Source organism: Lactuca serriola, chromosome 1 (assembly GCF_051521515.1).
Source record: "Lactuca serriola cultivar US96UC23 chromosome 1, Lser_US96UC23_V15, whole genome shotgun sequence".
NCBI lineage: Eukaryota > Viridiplantae > Streptophyta > Magnoliopsida > Asterales > Asteraceae > Lactuca > Lactuca serriola.
In genome coordinates, this window is record NC_136408.1 from 110212994 (window position 1) to 110226628 (window position 13635).

Sequence of the window (13635 nt, forward strand, 5' to 3'; positions counted from 1 at the left end):
CTTTCTCGTCTCGAGGAATGTCTTTCACATCATTTACGAGTTGATTGTACTCCTTTTGAGTTTTGACATTCTTTGAAGTGCTTGAGTGAGCAAACGGACCAACTGTGATTGCTTCCCAGATCAAGTACCCATAATCTTCGAAGTGATGCGTCCAAACTTCATAATCCTAAGTGTATAAGATTGGAATCCTTGTTGTTGATCCAATACTGTTGGAGATGTTGATTGGATTGGTTTGCGAATCATCCATAGACATTGTGATGATGTTTGATCGATAACCTGTTTAAGATCAGACTTGTAATTTATCGTTAGAGTGAGATCGACAATTAATGAGATACGCCAATTTGGAATGACGGCTCAATTAATATCAATCACTGCGGAAAAACCCTAATAATTTCTTCAACAGAAGAGATGTGTATGAATTACACAACCTCCTGCTCTGATACCAATTGATGAGAATAAATCTCTAGATAGTAGATCTTTCACAATACAATTAAGAACACAGAACGGAATCAATATGAAGCTTATGATTCAAATGTAGTCACGTCTCAACAGAGCTCGATAAAGAACTTCCACTTTAGAGGTGAGCTAGGGTTTACAATACTATGATAAGAAAATAATAAAAGCGTTTTTTACTAAGGATGCATGCATGCACCTTATACTAAAACCCTAGAATAAAAACAATCACGGTTGGACAGGCCCAAACTGGATACCAAAATTGGGTTAAGGACCGAGCCCATGACGTAATACTATACAACCCAATAGATCTTTACACAAACGATTAGGGTTTGATATGGAGAGTTCTTGAGAGCAATAGGGACGAAGGGAGGTTGAATGAGATGCTTAAATAGGGTGAAATCCCTTAAATTAGGGTTTTGTCCAGTCAGGGCCTACTCGTCGAGTCTGGATCCCGACTCGTCGAGTAGGTCATTAAACTCTCGGGTCCAATTCGCTCCTACTCGTCGAGTTGGCCATCAACTCGCCGAGTTGTAGGCCAAAAAAATATGAATAATACTTGAATGAAATTCATACCAAGAACCGGGTGCTACAACATGTGAGGAAGAGAAGTGGGGTGCTGGTTCATCCCAAACTTGGAACAATGTGGAATAATATGATTGTTTTTCTACTGTGAGATGGGTATTGTTGTCGTTGGTGAACTCAAGGCAACATGGGTTGCTGGAAAGTTGTTGGGCCGAAATGGTGGTGGACCCAACAAGATTTTTTGATGCATGTTCCAAGGTTGAGGAGTCATGGGCTTGAAGTAGTAAAAGGGTTGTTGATTTATGGGTACCATCATCCATTCAGTATGTTGAAAAAATGTCGTGACACCATTCTATTCCCTCTAGAAGATGCCAGCGAGTTGTTGATGGTCGACCGTTATCAATGATGATTATATTGTCGATGATTGTCCTACCGACGATTGTCCGAACGATGACTATCATTTCCTTGGTCTTGACGGTAATTGCGAGTCGAGTCATTTGAACCAGCATGAAGAACATATAGCGAGGATGGGTGATCAATGTGAGGTGTTGGACTTCGATTGCAAAGAATAAGAAGACATTGTTCTTCAAGAGCTAGCATGGAGCGTGCACCTTGGAAAGAAGGTAAGGGCTTGTTGTGATGAAGGATTGTGGAGATGTAGCTAAACCTAGAGGATAAGCTATTAATCATATACTTGACAAGATACTTATCTTTTACCTTGGAGTCGACATCTAGGTTCTCAATGAGGGAGGCTGAGTTTTGAATCTTTGAAGTGTAAGTAGCAACTGACAGGTCTCCCATGGTAATGCTTCTTAATTCATTGTCTAGTTGCATGAGGTTTGATTCTTTGTTCTCTCAAAACAATTTCTCCAAGGTAACCCATACATGACGAGTGTGTAGATTAGGTTTGAGAACATGTTTCAATAGAGATTGATAAATTGTGGTGTAAATTCACATTTGAACCACAACATCAACATTTTTCTAGTTTCTGGTGTTAGGAGGAGCATTGGGGTTATCATAAGTAGAGTCGATATGATCAAGTGCATCATAGGCTCAACAGTGGGTTGAGAAGAGTGAACTCCACGAGTCATAGCTGTGTCTTCAAGGTCCAAAATCTGAGGAAGGTTAGACTTGATGTTGGCAACGCCAAATAACTTGTGAGGTAGAGTAGGATTAGTGCTCTTGGAGGAGGATATGAGAAAATATGGTGGTTGACGGCTTGCTAGAGCAGACCAGTGGAGAGAAGGAGAAGAAATGGGAAGAATAGTGATTTTAGGAGAGACACCTGGTTGATACCATATTATGAATTGTGAAACGTGTTCTCATTGCCTTTCTAATAAAAGTACAACATAATATATATATATATATATATATATATATATATATATATATATATATATATATATATATATATATATATATATATATATATATATATATATATATATATATATATATATATATATATATATATATATATATATACAACGGTGAAGTGGACTGATCTAGGCAACAACTGATAATGGGTTGCGTAGATACAAACATAATACAAATGCATATATACTAACAAAACCGACATACTATAATAGGTTCCATACAGGTTAATTGCGCTGCATGGCGTGCTTGTCTTGACATGATTCAAACCTTACCAACATTAAGCAAAAGAGACATATCAACAGAAAACAACAACTGTCATCTTGGTGGTCTGATGGAAGAGACAACTGATCATCTAATTATGGAGTGAAATCATGCAAAATCTCTTTTAATCAAGATCAAAAACTAGTATGAGCCAGAGGAATTTAATATGGATTTTTTTAAAGACCACTTGTCAATTCCAGAATCTATAAACACATCATCTCAGGGTAAAAAATTAATATCAACAATTTTTCTTGCAACTCGTTGGTACATTTAGAAGACAAGAAATGACAATGCATTCAATGACAAAGTATTGTCCAAGGTTCTCATGTTTGAGGATACACATAGTCTGCGTTTGTTTCGGCTAAACATAGGGCATATAAAACAAACTTAATGTGGAATTTATGGTGTTTGTACCCTCTTCACGCGGATAACATGTAATCTATAATTCTTAGCACCTTGCTAGCTTTATTAAAATATCATTGTTCAAAGTAAAATTTAACAAATGTATGACGATTCATTTATGAATTTTCAAATGTTGAGGAACCATTAGTTCGAAATTCTTTAATGATTATTTTTCATATACCGATTAACAAGACTATATGCACCAAATAATTTTTAGTCCAACGGTATCCGATGTTGCTCTCCATTCTTGAGGTCGAGGGTTCAAGTCCTATTGTGAACATAGATGGAATAATTTATGAGTAGTTAAGTATATATTTGTATTTGTCTTTCGAAAAAAAAACTATATGCAATTTAACTATGATTGATTGTATTTTGATCAAGCCCGTACAAGGGATATGAATATTAAAAATACAAATAAAAAAAAATAAGTTAATATATTAATCAGTTTGTTCGGTTAAAGCGGCCGATTAAATTGAACCCTGATCAATTCGGACTATTTTTTCGGTTTATAATTTTTGTTATTTACAACAACCCTAGTAAAAATAACAAAATATAATACATTTTATATAGCTCTATTTTATAAGAAATTAAATATCATCCTACATTTTATTGATACTTATCCTCCTACCATATCAAATATTGACATGTGTTATATTTAATGATACATTTAATAAAATTGATAACATTTTAGTCCACTTGTTACCGTTTAATGTTGGTAGAAGGATAATAAAAATGAAATGTTGTCCACTTGTTACCGTTTAATATTGGTAGGAGGATAATAAAAATGAAATGCACGAGGATTTTAATTTCTCGATAAAATAATTGTTTTTTATGTATTTTTCTCTGTGAAAAACATAAAGCCAAGGTATTAGTACTTTCATTTATGAGATGTTCCGTCAATTGGACAAAACTATATAGTTTGACGCTATTGCGATTATTTAATGGCATTATTGCTTGTCTCTACATCATAAATATCTACGAGATATATCCAAAATCGTATCAATGATTCTTTCATTTTGTTTTCTAAGATATAATTTTTCTATTTTTTTATTTCTTTCGTGTTTATATTAAGACAAAACTATAAAAATGGTGTGTGGGGTTTGTATTTTTACAATCTAGGCGAATCCTCTTAATAATTATAGAAATAGTGTTTTTTTTTTCAATTAGTTGCGTTGCTTATTTGGTCCGTTCAAAAACTAAAATAATCGTAATACCCTTAATATATTATATATATATATATATATATATATATATATATATATTTTCATATTTTATGTTATTATTCTTATTTAATATTAAAAAAGCCTATATATTCCCTCTCATCATCTCCTTGACCTGTTCAAAAAATAAAATGACTGTAATATTTTTAATATATTTATTTTCTATTTCTCTTTAGTGTTTTAAGTTATTATTATTATTTAATATAGAAAAAGACTCTCTCTCTCTCTCTCAAGTGTGAGATATTTTAATTATGGTTAGTGTTCATCTAACATTGTATTTAGGTTTTTTATGTTTATTTTATTATCTATATTTTTAATTGGATCTGAGTTTTTTAAACATTTTCTTGAAGCAGTTATATTGAAGACAAAAAAGGTGCCCAACGATAAAATGTTGGCAATATTTGCTAGAGATAGAACTTCAGGAGAAAATGCTGAAACAGCTAAGGAGAAAAATGTCCAACTAACCAAGACCTCGAACATCAAAGTAGAAAGTATCGTTGAAGTTGATGATTTATTGGCAAGTAATGATGTTACACTAGAGAACCACCATATAGATGATGATGAAGATGACATTCAAGTGGTATGCCTTATATGTTTTTCACCTGAAAAAAATTCAAGTTTAAAAAAATAAAAAAGTAAAAAATGAAAATTTGTAGATGAAGTAGAAGATGAAGCTGAACCTGAACCGGAAACATTTGAAACAAATATTATGAATGTTGTTGCTGATGTGGCTAATGCTATGAGGGAAGGTAACAATTTTTTTTAAAAGAGCTTACCATCAATAGTTAACCGGTGATGAGATTTATCAAGAATGCAGCTGATGTGTTTGGAACCCCATAATACCAGGTGTTCTCATGTATTTGGCTCGTAACCAAGCAGATGCGAGGACATTGTTAACTTGTCCAGTGAGCATACAGAAGGATCTAATAAAAACAATGATGAGTGCAGGTAAATGAGTGAATTGGGATAATAGGTGTTGATTTCTTGTTTCTATGTTTGATTTATTTTTGGCTTCACAAATTAAATTATGGTTTTTTGAGTTTTAGTCTGAGTAAATTGCATTGTTTTGGACAATCTTTAAAGTTTGGTTGAATATTATATGTTGGTAGGTTTTGACTAAATATGTTTATAGGTGTGTAAACAAACATGAATATGACAAGCAAATGAACATTTTTATCCAACTACAACTATATGTGTAATATGATTGCTAAAAAAATAAGGGTAAAATTGTAATGTTGGTGTTTTGCTAAAAAAAATGAGGGATGTCAAGCCTTTCTTTAGGAAGTGAGAACAGGGTGTATGCGTATTCTAGTGAGTGTGGTTAGGGTTGTTGTGATGATCTTCTGAGAAAAATATGGGTAGGTGCGGAAGATAGTATGCTCTCATACTACTAGAAGCATATGACCCGTACGCGTAGAAGGGAAGTCACAACCCCTAGGGTTTTATTAGGGAATGGTCCCTATGGTGTTATATGCGTTTTATCTGATATCTCCCTGGTTTATTTTCAGTATGGTGGTTATGAGGCAATTTGGGGCAGGATCCTGATCAAGAGCCAGAGCGGGTGTCCAGGACAGGCCGAAGTTGACTGAGGGCCGGGTCAGTGAGATCATTCGGGAGGAGATTGTTTCTATTGTCCGGGAGCAGATCCTGGAGCTATTTAGGTCTATCACGACCGCTATGATGGATTTTTTCGATGACCAATACGCTGCACTTTTTGAGACTGCCGCTACGGTAGCTACCACGGCCGTTGTAATGGCCATGATTGGCGATGGGAGAGCTTTAAAATACCGGGACTTTGATAATACGAAGCCCCCGGTATTTGATGGGGTGCAGGACCCGATCATAGCCATGAGGTAGCTGTCTGACGTTGAGGGAAGTTTCTTTACGTGTTCTTGGCCAACTGACCAGAAGGTCAAGTGTGCTCTGAACCTTCTTCATTCTGGAGCGAAGGATTAGTGGAGGTTGGTTACTAGTTCATACACCCGAGAGCAACGAGCTGCAGTTACATGGGAGTAATTCTCTGATATGTTCCGCTCGAGATACGTTCCATTTGTAGAGTGGGAGAAGATGGCTCATGAGTACTTAGATCTGAGGCAGGGGACCGAGTCGATGACGCAGATCACCATGATGTTCACGGAGAGAGCCATGGTTTGCCCTTAGTTTCCTGCTTCTGAGCAAGCTCAGATGACTCGGTACTTGAGCATACTCAAGACGAACATCCTCCAGTTCGTATCTACACAACAATATGGATTATTCCTTGATCTATAGAAGGTCACGATGTGACGCAAGATTGAGGTGGAGCTTCAGACAAAGGAGCAACGGTATGTCCCTATGCAGTCGTAGTCTGCAGCAAAGCGGTTTAAGGTCGCTGATGTGACATCTGGGATATAGAGTGGACGCACTTACGGTAAGTTTGGCAAGGTTCATGAGTGTCCTTGTCGACTTATTTATGGGTGCCACAAATGTGGCAAGGAGGGGCACTATGCAAGGGACTTTCGCCAACTAACCCCAGTTTTGCGTACAAGGATTTGCTACCACTATGATCATGTTGTCCATATGAAGGTCAACTGTCCACTGCTCGCCGCCAAGTCGGTGTGGGCCCTGATGCACGCCGCTTTAAGGATCAACGATGCGCTCCAGGGGAGGGCGGAGCCCTCGAGGGCTCGAGGTCATGTTTTTCAGTTTACTGCCGAGGAGGCCAGAGCAGCGCCAGACGTCATGACTGGTATGTTTCTATTTATTGTTATGTCAATCATTTTTATGGTATGCTTGTGTTTATGTTTCTAATAGGTACATTTTTAGTGAATTATTTGCCTGCTCTGGTGTTATTTGACTCGGGCGTGAGTCGGTCCTTTGTGTCTCGATCTTTTAGTAGGGATTTTGGTATGCCCCTTAGTGAGTTAGATTGTCACTTGCAGGTTTCTATCGCCAATGAACATGGAGTTTCTACATCCATAGTGTATTAGGGTTGTGTATTGGAGATTTTTGGGGTGCCCTGCCGGATTGATTTGATCCCTATCCCCATGAGGGATGTGTACGTGATAGTGGGGATGGATTGGCTGAGTAGGTTTAGTGCAATGATCGATTGCGAGGGTCAGCGAGTGGTAGTTCGAACCCCAAGTGGGAAAGAATTTATTATCTCTTGAGAGGGTACCAGGGTTGGTTCATAGTTTTGTTCGGCGGCCAGCGCTCAATAGTATATTCAACATGGGTGTGCGGGTTACCTTGCATATGTGGTTGGTACTCGGGTTGGGGAGCAGATTTCGGTTTCAGAGGTGCCAGTTGTTAGGGAGTTTGCTGATGTGTTTCCAGAGGAGTTACCCGGTGTGCCCCCGAGAGGTAGGTGGTGTTTATGATAGATTTAGTGCCAAGTGCAGCTCTGATCACCAAGGCGTCGTACCGATTGACACCACCCGAAATGGAAGAGTTGTTCTCTCAGCTTCAGGAGCTATTGGGAAAGCAGTTCATCAGACCGAACAGTTCATCGTGGGGAGTACCGATACTATTCTTCAAGAAGAAGGATGGTTCACACCGGATGTGCATTGATTACCGACAATTAAACAAGTTAACAATGAAGAACTGTTATCCCCTTTCGCGGATTGATGACCTCTTTGATCAAATACAGGGTGCGTCATGGTTCTCCAAGATCGAATTGAGGTTGAGATGTCATCAGGAGAGGGTGAGAGAGGAAGATGTTGAGAAGACCATGTTTTAGATTCGTTATGGGCATTATGAGTTCGTCGTGATGCCATTTGGGCTCACTAACGTGCCTGCAATATTTATGGATTTGATGAATCGGCTGTGTAGGCCGATGCTCGATCGACCAGTCATAGTTTTCATTGATGATATCTTGGTGTATTCCAAGACCAGAGAGCAGCATGAGGAGCACCTTCGAGATCTTTTGAGAGTATTGAGGGGAGAACGACTGTATGCCAAGTTCTTGAAGTGTGAGTTTTGGTTACGAGAGGTCCAGTTCTTGGGACATCTCATTAACCAGGATGAGATTTTGGTCGATCTGACCAATATCAAGGATGTGATGCAGTGGGAGGTTCCAAAATCTCCTCAGAGACCAGGAGTTTCTTGGTCTTGACAGGATATTATCTAAGATTTATTTTAGATTTCTCAAAGATCATAGTACCCCTCACTCGTCTCATGAGAAATGGAGTGGATTTACACTGGTGCCCTGAGCAGCAGGTTGCTTTTGAGATGCTGTGGAGAGGTTATCTGAGGCCCTAATGTTAACCCTTTCAGAGGGTGTAGAGGAATTCGTAGTATTTTGTGATGAATCTATCTCTAGTTTGCGGACGGTTCTGATGTAGAGAGGGCGAGTGATTGCATATGCTTGTCGGCAGCTGAAGCCGCATGAGTCTTGATATCCTACTCATGACCTAGAGTTGGGGGTAGTGGTATTTGCCCTCACGATTTTGAGAAATTATCTTTATAGGGTTCGTAGTACTGTTTACACGGATCACAAGAGTTTGCGATACCTTATAGACTAGCGGAACATGAACATGAGGCAGCGCAGGTGGCTGGACATGGTCAAGGATTATGACTACGAGATTCTTTACCATCCGGGTAAAGCAAATTTGGTAGCGGATGCTTTGAGGAGCTTAAGAAAAAGAAGAATGTTGATAACGCTAAGCCTGCTTTGATTGTGCAGGAAGATGATGACGAGTTTCGAAGAGTTGAAGTTCGGTCGACTGACTCGGAGGATGACGAGCTTCGCAGACCTACACATGGAAAGTGCTTCGTTGCTAAGGCTGGAGTTTCGAAATACGAGGGAAAATGCTTCATGGTCACCAATGTTGTTTCAGAGTAAAGGGGATATACTTCGGACAATTGCTTCGCTGCGAAACCAGTCACAGACCAGACCATCGAATGTGATAGAATAATAAGCAAGGTAAATTCTATTCTCGAATCTTTAAATATTCCTGTCTCTAGGTATGAAACTGAGTTAGATGACTTAAAATTTAAAGTTTATACTCTAAGTGATAGTTTAAAGAGAACCCGTTTAAGTAATACTAACTTAACTGATCAAATTAGCTTGGTAATATCAAAAAGTGAGGAGAGGCAGATGTGGATTGAGAAGTTAGAATTTGAGTTATCTAGGTCTAGGGATGATTTAATTTATTTGCAGCGAGACAATTTAGGGATTTTAAAACAACAAAATATTTTTTGTTTGATTGCTAAACGTCTTTATTCTAATATCACTCAGCTGCACATTGATTGTGAAATAGGGAAGAAAATCCATAAAATGATTTTGCCCTTTCTAAACATGAAAGAGGACGAAATTGATGCAGACTGTTTCAAATGTGAATCCATCGTGTCATCTGACAAAGTCTCTGATGCTTACAAAATTCGACTGGACAAAATTGAATCTTATATACAATCCAAAGATCATAAGAGCATGCTAAAACGGAATTTGAGCAAAAAAGATAAACAACTAATTAAATCTGATGCTTTACAGAAATTTGATTCATTATGCACTAAATTGAGTTCAGAAAATACGCTTGACATTGAAAATATATCTGAATTTGATGATGATAGTGACATGAGTGAAATTTATGTGGAGGATGAGGTTGATTGTTCAGAATTTATAAAAAGTGATCCTGAACCTGCGAAAAATGTGATTTCTGAAAATTCAGTCGACTACGTTCGCGTTTCTGAAAATGGTTCAAGAGTTTTAAAAGAAAAGGCAACTATTTTTCCGAAGGTTCAAACAGTTCCGAATAAGGTTTTTGCGACTTTCGAGCTTAACAAAAATCAAACCAAAGAACTATCGTCCCATGTAGAAGAAGACAACGTTGATGGGTGCGACGAATATTTTTAGTTTGCCCCTATTGAAAACGCAGGTGAAACCAAAGGTCTCTCCGAAATAACCTCTTGGAAGACAAAGGGAAGATATATGGCAGAACCTTTGAACAAGGTTAACTCAAGCTGCGAGAAAGGAAGTCCGAGTGGAACCAAAAATGCTCCAAGTGATACGTCGTCCGAACATGCTGAAACACCTGTTAAAAAGTCAAAACCTAGGACAAGTTATCATAAGTGTGCTGAGCAATTTGCATCTCATAAATACGAACTTTGTTTATCAACAAAAATCAGCAAATCAGAGTGCAAATTTCTCTTCAAAACCGAATCCTAAAAGTTTTTCTAAATCTTAGTCAACTCCTTCATCGAATTCGAAAGTTTTTCAAAACCCACCTTTTTCGAATCAGGCAAAATCTTTTAAGCAAACAAAGCCTAATTTCTCTCAAAAATCCAATGTTTCCCAATTTGCCAAATTATCGAAAGATATTAAAGGCAAAGGAAATTTTGATCCAGAGTGAAATGTTTATTTCAAAAACTCTGAATCAAACTTGAAAAAGGAAAAGAAGGTTGAGAAAAAGATTGTCAAGCAACAAATCAAAGATAAGCAAAGAAAAACTTCTTTTCAAAGGAATCCTAAAGATGACAGGATCGTCGTTTTTAAAATAACTAAGAGAGATAATTCCACTTTGATTAACGATCTTACTAAGTTGATGAAGTAATTACTTTTCCTGTGTCTATGAAAACCTCACGTAGACCCAAACAACTTTGGGTTCCTAAACCCTTTGATTTTTGTAGGTGATGTGTGACAAGCAGTTTGACTCCGAATGGTGCATTGATAGTGGCTGCTCGAGTCACATGACGGGAAGAAAAAAAGAATTAAGAGAGTACAGATCGCTGAAGTATGGAGGGAGAGTCAAATACAGAAACAACTCACTCGGTGAAATCAAAGGATATGGAATGATCATTAATGGGGAATTTTCCATTAGAAAAGTTGCCTATGAGGAAGGCCTGTAACACAACTTAATTAGTGTATCTCAGTTAGTTGTAGGTATCGGGTTGAAAGTATCGTTTGGTGATGAGGGATCGGAAATTATCGAAAATGAGACCAAAACAGTGCTACTAAAGTCCAAGCGAAAAGTGATGGGTATTCGAAGCTTCGGGTTTGTCGAATATTCATTTGCGGATTTGAAGACCGGTGTTACTTCGAGGGGAAGTTTGGTCTTGATCGCGCTAGCTCGTTGGATATTAAAGTCGGACATCCAATCCTAACTTTGAGGGGGAGAATGTTAGGGTGCAAAGTCATGCTTGGATGTAATGTTTTAGGCTTTCCTCTTTGTATGTGTAAATGGGTTGAGTCTTTTCCTATAAATAGGAAGTGAGTGACTCCCATTATGTAAGAATGTAAGAGTCCATTTTGGAGTGTTAGACTAGAGAGAGAAATTGTATACAAACCCATTTGTATAATCTTTCTAGATCTAATAAGAGCTTACAAAGATTTATTTACTCCTTGTGTTCTTGAATTTGTATGATGAATCACTAGATCTTTTCTAATTCCGCACATGCCATCAAAATCAACACCTCTACAATAAGAAGGATGCGAAGGTGATTCAGTTTGGTATTCACTTCACATTCGGTTGATCATTTTAAAGATTGGATTTTTGGTTCGCATGTAAAATCAATTGATTTCGCATCTGAGAATGTGATACTCGCATTTGGTTTTCAAAATTAATTTCGCATTTGGTTAATTGGATTAAAAATGCGAAGGTGATTCACGGTTCGCATTTGTTTAGATGGATACAAGATGCGAAACATTTATAAGAAAGATGCGAAGAATATGGAACATGCGAAGTCTTTTACAGTATAATGCGAATTGGGGAAGAAAGCTAAGAGTTTCGCATTTGGCCCCTGGTCTTTTCACGAAATAATACAAATGGTCCAACTTCGCAAATGGGGTCATAAAATGATGAAATTGCAGAATTTTAAAATCTGGTCCCTGTAGTTTGTGCGAATTTACACATTCTACCGAGTTTCGCAAATGGGAGTGTGTTTCGCATATTTGGCTGTTTTTGGCGCAACGGGTCACTGCAGAATTTTGAAATTGACAATTTCTACCCATTTTTGAGAAATTTTGTCAAAGGCAATCCGGTAACGGCAACAAAAATTGAATATTTTTTTTGGATTTTCCAGATTGAAGCAAAAAGTTTATGCCACATGTTAAGGGGGAGTTTTAACATGAAAAATTCTGAATAGAGCACGTTTTTTTTTCCTTTGGAGTTTTATAATCAAATTTCGATTATAAAAAGGGGGAGAAGTTTTATATGGAAATTCGAACTTGAATTTTTCATATTACACGGATTTGAAGACCGAAGTGATCTTGAAGTTTTGAAGATTACGAGATGATGCAATTGGAAGTTCGGAAGTGATGTATTCGAAATGGGTTTGGTTTATTGAAGATTTTTGGGGTGTGTTTTTATGCGCAACTTTGGGGTGATTATTTGAAGTTAATCATTCGTTGCTGCTCGGATTGTATGGTCTCACATCCTAGAGCCCAAATTGAAGAGTCATGGAAGAATTGAAGATTGAAGTTCGTTTCGACATGTGTCACCTTTGAGGCTCGAACCGCGTAGTGCTTGATTTTGGAAGATTTGAAGCGGGTCATTCATTCCTAACTTTGAGGGGGAGAATGTTGGGGTGCAAAGTTCTTCATTCATGACGTTGTAAATGTTTGACTTTTGTAAAACCCACTTGCATGTGGTGCTTTAGCCTTTAGACCCATTTGTTAGAGAGTGAGAGAGAGACATGTAAACACCTCTATAAATAGTAAGTTTGTCCACTTGTAGAGGTGTTCTTGAGAGATGTAGAAATGAGTGTGTAAGTGTGTGTTAATTATGTAGTCTAGATCTAGTCCTTTTTTGTAACACCATATACATTTAATATATCTCTTAAACACCCAAATCACCATGTTCAATTGTGCAAGCTTTAATTCCGCATGCCAAACCATGTTCTTTATCACTACAATTTTGAACACTTTTTGAGGTATTTGTGTTATCTTTACAAAATGTTGAATTTGAAACTTTCGAAGAATTTGTTAAATTTATTTTTGGATGAAATTAAGATTTTGTTTTATTTGTTTGAGCGGGATTTTTCTTTTGATCTGAATGAATTGCTGAATGTGAAGACTTGTTCTCAATAGATTTAGTTTTTGTGTTTTCAGTTGTTTTTAATGTCAAACCATTTTGTTGCTTTCGTAACTCTATGGTTTGCCAAAAAAATCTTCTTTCGAGCTTGTCTTTTTGAAATTGAATTTTCTTTTGAAAACTTGTCAATTTGTTCTTTAAATTCGTTGGAATTTAATTTGACAACAGTTTCATTTTCCACAATAACTTCTTTTGTAACTTCTTTCACCATTTTCGTTTTTTCAACCCATTTGTATTGTGGTTTTTGTCTTTGAAAAACATACGAATTATGTGTTAGGTTATTTTCGACAGTGCTTTGATTTAAAAAGGATCCTTCGTCAATTGTTTTCTTGTTGTCATCTTCGACCATTTTGTTCAATTCTGGTTTAATGTTCTCAACATTTCCAGTAGTA